The sequence below is a fragment of the Neofelis nebulosa genome, chromosome 6 (genome assembly GCF_028018385.1).
Source record: "Neofelis nebulosa isolate mNeoNeb1 chromosome 6, mNeoNeb1.pri, whole genome shotgun sequence".
NCBI lineage: Eukaryota > Metazoa > Chordata > Mammalia > Carnivora > Felidae > Neofelis > Neofelis nebulosa.
The window spans coordinates 140,603,116-140,615,277 of NC_080787.1; the positions used below are offsets into that span (position 1 = coordinate 140,603,116).

At 40.6% G+C, this 12,162-nt stretch overlaps 1 protein-coding gene across 4 annotated transcripts in view; it reads left to right on the forward strand.

Annotated features, from left to right (window-relative positions):
• The window catches only part of ESR1 (estrogen receptor 1), a 427,462-nt gene that overhangs the window by 379,769 nt on the left and 35,531 nt on the right, over positions 1–12,162 (forward strand). The gene's annotated exons all lie outside the window — the stretch shown is intronic.

The following is a 12,162-nucleotide window of genomic DNA, read 5'->3' on the forward strand; positions in this document are numbered from 1 at the left end:
CACGAATCACAACTGTATCAAATTATTCCTTTTTTTCTTTTTCTTTTTAACTATCTGCCTCCTAAGTAGATTGTAAGTTCTTTTGAGGCAGGTACATTCCTATCTTGCTTATCATTACATTCTCACCACCCGACATGGGCACATCATTGGTGCCCAATAAATTCATTGAATACAGGGCAATGTATACAGCAGACATGAACAAAGCATGGCCTATAAGCCAAATCCAGTCTGCTATTATTTTTGTAAATAAAGTTTTATTGGGACACAGTCATGCTCGTTGGTTACATGTTGTCTGTGGCTGCTTTCACCATAAAGTGTTGAGTCAGTGTAAAAAGAGACTGTATTGCCCATAAAGTCTAAATTATCTACCCTCTGGTCTTATACAGAAAGCATTTGCTGACCACTGATATAAACTATACTCTCAGAGCACAGAGGAAGAGTATATAACACAGTAGAGAATGATAGACTTTCTCTTCCTGGAAGAGGAGATACCTATCTGAGTCTTGAAAGGTGAGAAAGAGATATCCAAGAGCAGGAAGTGGAGGATGGGGATGATAATCCAAACATCACAAGCAAATGCTGTGGATCGTCTGTTCAGAAGTTTTGTGCAGTGAGAATTGCAAGGTAAACAGTAGGAAACGGACTTGAGAAGACTGGACAAGGGCCAGAAATCCAAGGGCATGCTTAAGTCTTATCCAATCCCAGGGCCCTAACACCGTTTACGGTTTCCTCTCGTGTCCTCACATCTCCAGCCTCAATCTACCTTCCCACATTTTCTGCAAATAGTATCACTTCCTATTTACTAAACAATTTGAAATGATACTATTTCTAACAGTAAATGCAGAATTTCTCCCTTTTCACACGCTTTCTTCTTTTATTCTTCAGTTAGAAAAAGGCATACCTTCTATGATGATATTAAGTCTGCACTCATTGATTTTTCCATGTCTCTCTCCTTCCCTCCCTCTCAGTCCCTCTCTGTAGTCCATCCCAGTCTACACCTTTTCCTGGTGACCTTCTAACTTTCAGCACCATGGCCTCTCCTGTTCTGCCACTTCTCTGACCACTCCTCCTTTTGACTGGTTCCACTTTGGTTCCATGACAGAGATGCTGTTGCTCTCCAGTTTCCTCCCTCTGCCTGTTTTTTCTCTCTGTCTGTCTGTCTCTCTGTTTCACTGTCAGTCTGTCTCTGTCTCCTTCTCTGCTTTTCTTAATGGGCTCACACCTTTTCCCAGTTTTAACCGTCTCTATTCAAATACCTCCAAAATCTGTTTCCAGACATTTTTCATGCTCTGTTTGGGGCAGTGTAAATTAGTACAACTATTTTGGAAGGCATTTAGGCAATACTTATTAAAGTTTTACATGTTTTTACTCCTTGGCTCTGCTATTGTATGTGTAAGAATTTTTCTGTACACTTTTGCAAGTGTGGAAAATATGTGTGCAAGCATGATAATTGCACATTGTTTGTTGTAGCCCCAAATGGAAAACAATATAAATGCCCATCAATAGGGGAACACTTAAATAAATATAAATACAGTAAAATACTAGATATTCATTTAAAAGGTGAGGGGCGCCTGGGTTGCTCAGTCAGTTAAGCATTTGACTTCAGCTCAGGTCATGCTTTCACAGTTCATGAGTTCAAGGCCCTCATCAGGCTCTGTACTGACAACCTAGCGCCTGGAACCTGCTTCAGAGTCTGTATCTCCCTCTCTCTCTGCCTCTCTCCTGATCATGCTCTCTCTCTCTTTCTCTCAAAAATAAATGAATGTTTAAAAAAATTTTCAAAGGTGAGCTGTATTTTGATGTGCCAATTTGAAAAGATGCCCACTGTAGGAAGTGGAAAAAACTAGTCCAACTTCATACATTTAATTCTGGCCTCTTTCTCAAGTTCTAGACAGTTTCCTGGGTGTCATGTCTAGTAGATAGTCTTGTGAAATTTTAAATTCAATAATTTTTAAAGGAATTTTTTCTTCTACTGGCATACGATAAATCCTCTAGTTTTCTTTATTTCTTCAAGTTTTTTCTATTCCTTCCTCTTTCTTTCTTTCTTTCTTTCTTTCTTTCTTTCTTTCTTTCTTTCTTTCTTTCTTTCTTTTCTTTTCTTTTCTTTTCTTTTCTTTCTTTCTTCCTGAGAGAAGGAGAGTGTGAATGTGTGGGGAAGCAGAGGGAGAGGGAGAGAGAATCGTAAGCAGGTTCCATACCCAGCATGGAGCCCCACATGGGGCCTGATCACGAACTGTGAGATCATGACCTGAGCTGAAATCAAAAGTTGGATGCCCAACCGACTGAGCCACCCAGGCCCTCCGATTTTTTCTATTTCTTCCATCATCTTTCCAGTCATCCTGGTATATAGTCTCAAAGGTGTTTTTAAATTCTTCCTTTCTTTGCCCAACTCTGTGGATCATTCACCAAGTCTGTTGATTGTTCCTTCACGGAAGACTTCCAAACTATTGTTTATCTTTGTAACCATGGTCACAGTCTTTTGCCTTCTCTTCCTTCCTCATGCCTGCAGTCTCTTTCCAGACTCCCCTCTCTCCCTCACTCTCCTCTGCACACTGATGCCAAATTAAATATACCAAAGCATCATGATCATGTCACTCACTGATAAGCCTTCCATGATCTTTTCTTATATATTATGTCCTAAGCCTTTTGTTAAACGTACCACATGCTGACTAAGCTCTCTTTCTAAGTTTCTCTCCTTATAAACACCAAACTCTACCAGCTGGATTCCTCGTGACTCTGCCATTACTCCCGCCTGTCAAATTTTATTGATTCCAGTTAATCTGCCTGCGATTTTCTTCCTCCTACTCAATCTATCCTTGGAGACCTACATCAAATGCCATAGACTCATTGACATCTTTCCTAATCATGTCAGTTGGAAGTGATTAGAATCTATAAAGCAAGGTGCCGTAGAATATATTTCTTATATCCCTTTGATCAGTCAGTAGCCATGTCTACAGAAGGTAAGTATATTTTTGTATTCTAAATGTGCTTGTGTGTCAGTGTGTCAAGAGTGTGCTGGGGCAGGAGTAATCAGACTCCTGCATCTATTCTCTATCATGGGGTTCAGGCTAGCAGTTGCCACAGATATCCCTAAAATTTCAGCTGTTCAACACGCAAAAGTTTATTTCTTACTCAAGTCCAGTGTAGGCATCTTGATAGGTGATCTTCTCATTCAGAGACCAGAATCCTTCCAACTTTTGATTCTACTTGGGTCCTGGAGATGCTCTTCATTTGGGCAGTAGACTGAGGAGAAGGACTAGGAAAGGCACACCTGATTTTTCACTCTTTCATCACAGAAGTGATGTACGTTATTTCCACGCACTTTTCGTTGGGCAGAATCCAGGCACATGGCCACTCTTAAGTACAAGGGAGGCTGGGAAATGTTGTCTAGGGGGAAATGCAGGAGAAAAGGAAATGCATTTTGGTGAATACATCAGTCTTTGTCAGTCTTCACTTCTGGTTAGCACATATCCATTTCTCCCACCCATAGAAGACACACTGCTCTTCCCCTAGGGAAATGGTTCAACGTTGTAGCTATCGCTGTACCCACCCTAAGTCCATCAGCTGAAAGATTTCTCAGTGATGTGCAGTCCACTCCATCAAGCATGGATGTGACTCCTAGTTTGGCAGCCTCACCCCACAAATACACTTAATATCCAGTGTTTGGAGTAAGGGCAAAGTAACTGCAGTTAAAGCTCCCACTGAGAAAAAAGGGAAGGGGGAATAGTCAGTATCACTCTTTCATAGCAGTTGTGAAATCCTACTGGGCAGAACGAGGGAAGGCTTCTATGGGAAGGATCCTGAAAGTTCTTTGAGTCCCTGAATCTGTTCTCTAGGGAAAAGGAGCTTTCCATTGTTCTCCATGTACTCTGACTTCACCTTCTAGGAGGTTCTTTCTTCCCACTATTCTTTTTGGCCGTATGTGAAGTGAGGGGTGAAAAGCTTGTCCTTTGCGTGAGCCATCCGGTGCTCACAGCACTTCCTGCCAATGCACATTCTGTGCCCACCCCAGCCATTTCCCCAAAAACTGTGCAAATGAAGAACATTTCAAGGACCTGGACAGGGCAGAACTAGAGGTCAGAAGGATCTTGGGTCCCTGCAAGGGAAAGTCACCTACCAAGGAAGATGGCACCAAGGGAGCAAACGTTTCTTATGGCACTGCCTCATTTCCGGTACTATTTCTTTATTGATCCACACGGGCAAACCTGCTGGATCAAACAGCTACCACATCTCAATAGAGTACTTATTTCTTGTTTAACTTACGTCCAATGTGGGTGAGTCTGTCTATATGCTCATTCAGGCACACAGCTTATGTAATCAGTTCAAGGTCACATAATTGGTAAACAGATGCACCAGGATTTGAACCCTGGCAGTCAGACACCAAAGTCTTAACCACCTTCATCTCAAGTAATGAGCTGTGAGATACAGCCATTCACATTTTGCGTCTTTCAAGATATATTGCTTATAATTTTCTGTCTTCATTTTGTTCCACATGCCAAAGAGTTGTGTATGTAAACCTCTTGATCATACAAATATTTATGGAGTCATGGCATTTCAGAGCATATGCTGAGACATTTTGTGGCATCAAAGATATAGAAACTCTTTAAATACAACAAAACCTACTACTATTGATTTTCAACAGCACCTTAATTTGTAATCTTTTTCTACTCATATTGCACTTTGTTTGCAGGACAACTTAATTAAGTGTCTTATGTTGATCTCCCTGGTTTTCTTTTTCCATCAGTGTCTTCTCATACAAAGAGAGGCTATGAGGTAACTACATTTTGTAAGATTAGTTTATTGTTTTTAATATGTTCAAGTATAATTTATTGTCAATCTAGCTAACATATAGTGTATACACTGTGCTCTTGGCTTTGGGAGTAGATTCCCATGATTCATCGCTTATGTACAACACCCAGTGCTCATCCCAACAAGTGCCCTCCTCAATGCCCATTGCCTATTTCCCCCTCCCCCCCCATCAACCCTCAGTTTGTTCTCTGTATTTAAGCATCTCTTAAGGCTTTCCTCACTCTCTCTTTGAAACTATTTTTTCCCCTTCCCTTCTCCCATGGTCTTCTGTTAAGTTTCTCAAATTTTACATATGACTGAAAACATATGATATCTTTCTCAGACTGACTTATTTCACTTAGCATAATACCCTTCAGTTCCCTCCACGTTGTTGCAAATGGCAAGATTTTATTCTTTTTCGCTGCCGACTAGTATTCCATTGTATATATACCTTTATACCACATCTTTATCCATTCATCAGTTGATGGACGTTTGGACTCTTTCCATAATTTGGCTATTGTTGAGAGTGCTGCTATAAACATTGGGGTACATGTGCCCCTATGAGTCAGTACACCTGTATCATTTGGATGAATTCCTAGTAGTGTTATTGCTGGGTCATAGGGTAATTCTATTTTTAATTTTTCCAGAGTGGCTGCACCAGTTTGCATTCCCACCAACAGTATAAGAGGGTTCCCGTTTCTCCACATCCTCACCAACATCTGTTGTTTCCTGAGTTGTTCATTTTAGCCACTCTGACCAGTGTGAGGTGGTATCTCATGGTGGTTTTGATTTGTATTTCCTTGATGAGGAGCGACGTTGAGCATCTTTTCATGTGCTTGTTGGCCATCTGGATGTCTTCTTTGGAAAATTTTCTGTTCATGTCTTCTGCCCATTTCTTCACTGGATTATTTGTTTCTCAGGTGTTGAGTTTGGTAAGTTCTTTATAGATTTTGGATACTAACCTTTTGTCTGATATACAAGTGCAGGTTTGATCTGCCTACATGCATTAGTATTCTTTGTTTTGCATGTGGAAATAGGCTTTCATTTCTATAAAGGATAAACTTCCGGGACATACCGTAAGCAAATGTTCTTTCAAGTTCCTTCTCCCACTACTTAAGTGCAGATAGACCACATCTAAAGACGGTAAAGTACAGAACAAGGTTTCCCCACAAGGGGATTCTGAGGTGCTCTGAACAGGGATTGATGTCATGGGTGGAGGAGTTCATTGTCACAGCTGTCACATCTCACAGTGGGGGTCATGGGTTGGTCTGCTTGGTAAACTGCTTCTGATTTATGACTGATGTTGTGTTTCCTTTAAAAATAAATGTTGGTCCTTATACCCTATGTGTTTCATTGTCTCACGAGCAGCTCATGGATTTAGCCTAATTTTCTCTTATTGTGGCAACTTTACCTCCAGACTCTTATAATCACCCATTTCTGGTGCTATTGATTCATCTGTCCCCTCTGAAATTGAGTTAAATGCTCTAGTCTGATTGGCTCCTTAAGGTTAGTAGACAGTATTTCAGCAGGACTTGGAAAATGAAGCCCTGACCCCAGCATGTAATGACTTCGGTGGGCAATAAAGGGTTCCTTTGTGTTCGGCAGACAACAGGTGTCTGTCTAACCTTTAAAGTCCACCTAGGTTTGTACCTGATCTGAGAGGGACACATCATCAGCTCACTAGCTCACATCACCAGCCTTTTTACCTGTGCCAGCAATGCTCATGGAGATTCATGCATGCCACACAACCAGGCAGTTATCTCCAAGAGGACAACGTTCTAGTGATATACCAGAAACATCTTCAGGGCCATCAAAGCACATATTTTTAATTTATTACACAAAGAGCAGAATCGCTGAAGTGTTTCAAACAAGCGAGTTTTTCCCACTGAAAGGACAGTGAGTTTATTCTTATAGAGGCATCAGCTTCGAGTTCTTCAAGACTCTTACAGCACTGCTTAGAAAATTGCAGCTTCACTGGATTGCATATCCCCCCAGGAGCCCTCAAATTAAGAAGCACTTTTGTTTGCATGGAAGGTCAGCCCCAGGGTCTTGTTATCATAATGTTTCAATGCTTTATACTTAATGTCTGCTCCCTCCACATCCTCTATAGGAACACACACACACACACACACACACACACACACACACACAGAACGAGAAGGGAATTGACAGCTGTGGGTCTGTGTCCTTGCTGGGGCTCCGGCTATGGTTCCTATGGTATGTGCAGAGCAAGCAGCGGACCTGGGCAGGTGAGAACTGCTGGTTAGAATTGACAGGATATCCGGTAAGAAGAGGCTGAGAGGGGTCCACTCTTGCCGGAGGGGATAAGAACGAGCATCGTGCGGGGAAAATGTGGGAGACTGTTGAGAAGGGTCCAGAAGAAAGAGAACTGCTGGGGCTCCACTTTCTCAGTTTCTGCACTGAACTTTTGCTCACAGCAGGTGAGCACAGGCTCCCTCCCACACTGAGAGTTCCTCCCCTGCCGGCGTGCAGTCTGTTAAGTAAACAGAGACTTTATACTGAGAAAGGAACATTTCTCTATTTTGGCTGTGAGTTGTTATTTTTAAAGCTTCATCCTCCGAACATTTTCCCCTATCCTTGTTTATTTTTTCACTAGAAAGAAAATGTGCTGCTTATAAAAAAAATTTTTTTGGACTACAGGACAAGAAAAACTCCCTTCTAGTGTGCTGTCCCTCCTTAAGGCCAAGTCACCCTTTGGTTGTGACCACTATCTCATCCCCCTGTTTAGCAACACAGAGATTCCCCTCTGCTTCGGTAGAGTTTCCACGAAGCCGGATACGGCAGTAAAACCAACATGCACTGTGGTAATTGTTTTCTGGATACTTGAGTTAAAAAGGCCAACCTCTCCCTTAACATCTGTGGCTATATTTATCTGCATATATGATCGTAATAGTTAAATGTAACTGCTACGATGTACCACATACCATGATATACACTTTACATAAGACCCCACTTACCTTTATTGGAGAAGGCTATGGCCATTTCTTCAGTATTGGTGGGGTTAACCTTGGCGGGGGGGGGGGGGCTGCCATTCGTCGTAAGACTTTCTTTCTCTACCTTTTCTGGGGGAATATATTCCATGGTCTTTCACCTTGTCTGTCTTGTCCCTTGTCCCTGTCCCTGGGACACCTTTATGAACAAGATCCATGTCTTCCTTCTCTGTACCCAAATGTCTAACACAAGGCCTGATGTGTAATGGGCCTTCGGTAAATCTTTTTGAATGAATTAAAGTAGAGCAAGAAAGAAAGACAAAGAAAATACTGTTGGAATCCTTCCTTCTGGTGGTTGGTAGTATGGTTTGACTTAACAGTTTTGAGTCCCAATTCCCTCATTTGGACAATGGCAAAAACAATAACCTTAGAGGGCAGTTGTAAAAAGTAAATGAATTTATTGAAAGTGCCTAGCATATTTCAACTCATATATAAAGAGATGGTTTGTCACATAAATGGTGTTAAAACTAACTAGTTGCCTGGGACAAATACTGAGCTGAGTCTTTGTCTCATGTCTTACACAAAGTAAATCCTAAGCAATTCACAGCTCTGTGAATATAATAAAATCCATTGAGTTGTATACTTTATTTTTTTTAATGTTTATTAATTTATTTTTGAGAGAGCGAGAGCACAAGTGGGATAGGGATAGAGAGAGAAAGGGAGACCGAATCCAAAGTCAGCTGGACCAGGCTCTGAGCTGTCAGCACAGAGCCCAACGTCGACCTCCAACTCATGCACTGTGAGATCACGACCTGAGCCAAGGTTGGATGCTTAATTGTGCCACCGAGGTGCACCTTCACATGAGTGAATGATACGACATGTGACTATATTTAAGTATGGTTGTTGCAAAAAATAAATCCCAGATGATGAAAGACTTAAACATAAAAACATGGAGCTGTACTAGAAGGAAACATAAGATGATTTTTTATATGTTATTGGAAGGGAAGTGACATTTTCAAGCAAGACCTACTTTCCTAAACAAGGTTGATAAGTCAATTATGTAATAACTAAATATTTTGCAGAAGAAAACACCAGAAAAAATAAAACAAAAGAAAACCATGACACACTATTAGAAAAGGATTGAACATACACAGAACAAAAGGCTAATTACTATAATATATAAGGGGCACATAAGAATCGATGTGAAAATGACTAATAACCTAACAGAAAAATATCAGGAAAGGATAAGAGCAGACCTCCCAGAATAGGAGTTTAAACTGATATATTCTTCTAGCAAAAGCCTGTTGGTACACACTTTTTGGAAGCAATGTTTGAACTATTTATCAATATTAAAAATTCATGAGTCCTCTGATCTAACAATTCTACTTCTAGAAATTTTTCTATTGCTATTTGTACCTGTGTCTGAAGACAAACATAAGAATAGTTTTTGCATGAAATGTTTGTAACAGCAAAATACTTGAAGTCAAATGAAATGTCAACCAACAAAGAAGTGGTAAAAAAAAAAAAAGCACTTTGTTCAGTGAAAAACATATACTGTTATAAAAAATTTTTTTAATGTTTATTTATTTTTGAGACAGAGAGACAGAGCATGAATGGGGGAGGGTCAGAGAGAGGGAGACACAGAATCTGAAACAGGCTCCAGGCTCTGAGCCATCAGCACAAGCCCGACGCGGGGCTTGAACTCACAGACCACGAGATCGTGACCGGAGCTGAAGTCGGCCGCTTAACTGACTGAGCCACCCAGGCGCCCCAAAACATATACTGTCAAAAACAGTTATGCAGCTGTTAAAAACAGTTGATGAAGAACTCCAAAACACATTAATAAAAAATACAACAAGGTGGTGGACAATGTGCTTACTGTTCATGTTATATATTATTATTTTTTCACAAATATACGTTTACATATGCATAGGATACTTTATTTTATTTTTTCAAATGTTTATTTTGAGAAAAAGAGAAAGAGAGTGCTCACAAGCAGGGGAGAGAGAAAGAGAGAGAGAGAGAGAGAGAGAGAGAGAGAGAGAGAGAGACTCCCAAGCAGGCTCTGTGCAGTCAGCACAGAACCTGAAGTGGGGCTTGATCTCATGAACCATGAGATCGTGACCTGAGCCGAAATCAAGAATTGGACGCTTAACTCACTGAGCCACCCAGGTGCCCCAGCGTAGGATATTTTAAATTCTTCTTGTCCCCCTCAAAGACAACATGCCCCAAATCCAGCTTGTGAACAAAAACATGCACAGATTCCTCTCATATGTACGATCTCATTTAATTTCTGCAACAACCATATAAAAAAGATACTAATACTTTCTTTTTTAAATATTACATATTACAAACCTTCAGGTTTGCTCAATTAATAGTTGCAACTACTAATGTTAAACCCTCCATGCCAAGGCTCTGTTGTACAGGGAAAAAGCCTAAATTTCTTATAATGTGGACATCCTTGGTCACCTGACCTTTTCCTGCTTCCCAAGATTAATCTCTTAGCTCTTTCATACCTCTAGCACACTGGTCTGTATTCCTTCACTCTGCTCGTCCTTTCCATGTTTAAGACTCTCTTCCAGTGATGTTTCACACTCCTGTTGAGGAAAGCCTACATTTCTTTTTTTTTCAACGTTTTTTTTTTTTTTTATTTATTTTTGGGACAGAGAGAGACAGAGCATGAACGGGGGAGGGGCAGAGAGAGAGGGAGACACAGAATCAGAAACAGGCTCCAGGCTCCGAGCCATCAGCCCCAGAGCCCGACGCGGGGCTCGAACTCACGGACCGCGAGATCGTGACCTGGCTGAAGTCGGACGCTTAACCGACTGCGCCACCCAGGCGCCCCTACATTTCTTAAACTATCAACTCAAATGCCACCTATGGCAACATAAATGGTTCTCATCCAGCCACAGTTCCCAGCTATACTTTCTCCTGTATTTCAAAAGCACTTTATACAAGCTGCTAGACCCGACTATATTATTTTAAGGTTATGAGCATATTGAGAGCAGAGGCCCTCCTTTTATTCCCGTAACTAGCACAATGCCTATAATACAGTAGCAAATCAATAAACACTTAGAAAAATCATTTACCCGAATCTTAGTCATTTTTGATTACCCATAAGTTGAAGAACTATTTTTTAATTCTTTTTAAGTTCCAATTAGTCAGCAGAGTGTTACATTAGTTTCAGGTATATGATATAGTGATTCAACACTTGTGTACCTCACCCAGTGCTCATCGTGACAGTGCACTCCTAAATCCCCATCACCTATTTTACCCGTCCCCCTCACCCACCTCCCCTCTGGAAACCATCTGTTCACTATGGTTATGAGTCTGTTTCTTGGTTTGTCTCTTTTTTTTCCCTTTGCTTATTTGTTTTGTTTCTGAAATTCCACATGTGTGTGAAATCACATGGTACTTGTCTTTCTCTGACTGACTTATTTCACTCAGCATTATACTGAGGGAATGTCAGTATAATTCACGTCACTTCATGCATGTTGCTGCAAATGGCTAGATTCCATTCTTTTTCATGGCTGAATGGTATTCCATTGTTTATATGTACCATTTCTTTATCCATTCATCAGTTGATGGACGCTTGGTCTGCTTCTATATCTTGGCTACAGTAAGTAATGCTGCTATAAAAATAGGGGTGCAAATAGCCCTTTGAATTAGTGCTTTTGAATTCTTTGGGTAAATGCCCAAAAGCGTAATTGTTAGATCTCAGGGTAGGCCTATTTTTAACTTACTGAGGAACCTCCATACTGCTCCCACAGAGGCTGCACCAGTTTGCAGTCCCATCAACAGTGCATGAGTGTTCCTTCTTCTATACATCCTCACCAACATCTATTGTGTCTTGTGTTGTTTGTTTTAGCTATGCTGATGGGTGTGAGGTGATATCTTGTAGTTTTGATTTGCATTTCTATGAGGATGAGTGATGTTTATTTAGTATCTTCTCAGGTCTGTAGGTCATCTGTATGTCTTTGGAGAAATGTCTGTTCATGTCTTCTACCCATTTTTTAATTGTATTCGTTTTTTGGTTGTTGAATTTTATAAGTTCTTTATATTTATTGGATATGTCATTTGCAAATATCTTCGCCCATTCAGCAGGTTGTCCTTTAGTTCTGCTGATTGTTTCCTTTGCTGTGCAGAAGCTTTTTATTTTGATGTAGTCCCAGTAGTTTATTTTTGCTTTTGTTTTTCTTGCCTCAGGGGACCTATCTAGAAAACCAGTTGCTATGGCCGACGTCAGAAAAGTTACTGCCTGTGTTCTCTTTGAAGAACTCTGTATTTAACATGGCATATTTTGGAATTGAACAGTATGTCTCTTCTAAGAATTTGAAATGAAATGTTTCATTGATGGAAAACCTTTTTTTGTTGGTTTTGCCTTCTAGAATTCAAATGAATGTTCATGCTCCATGAAGAGAAG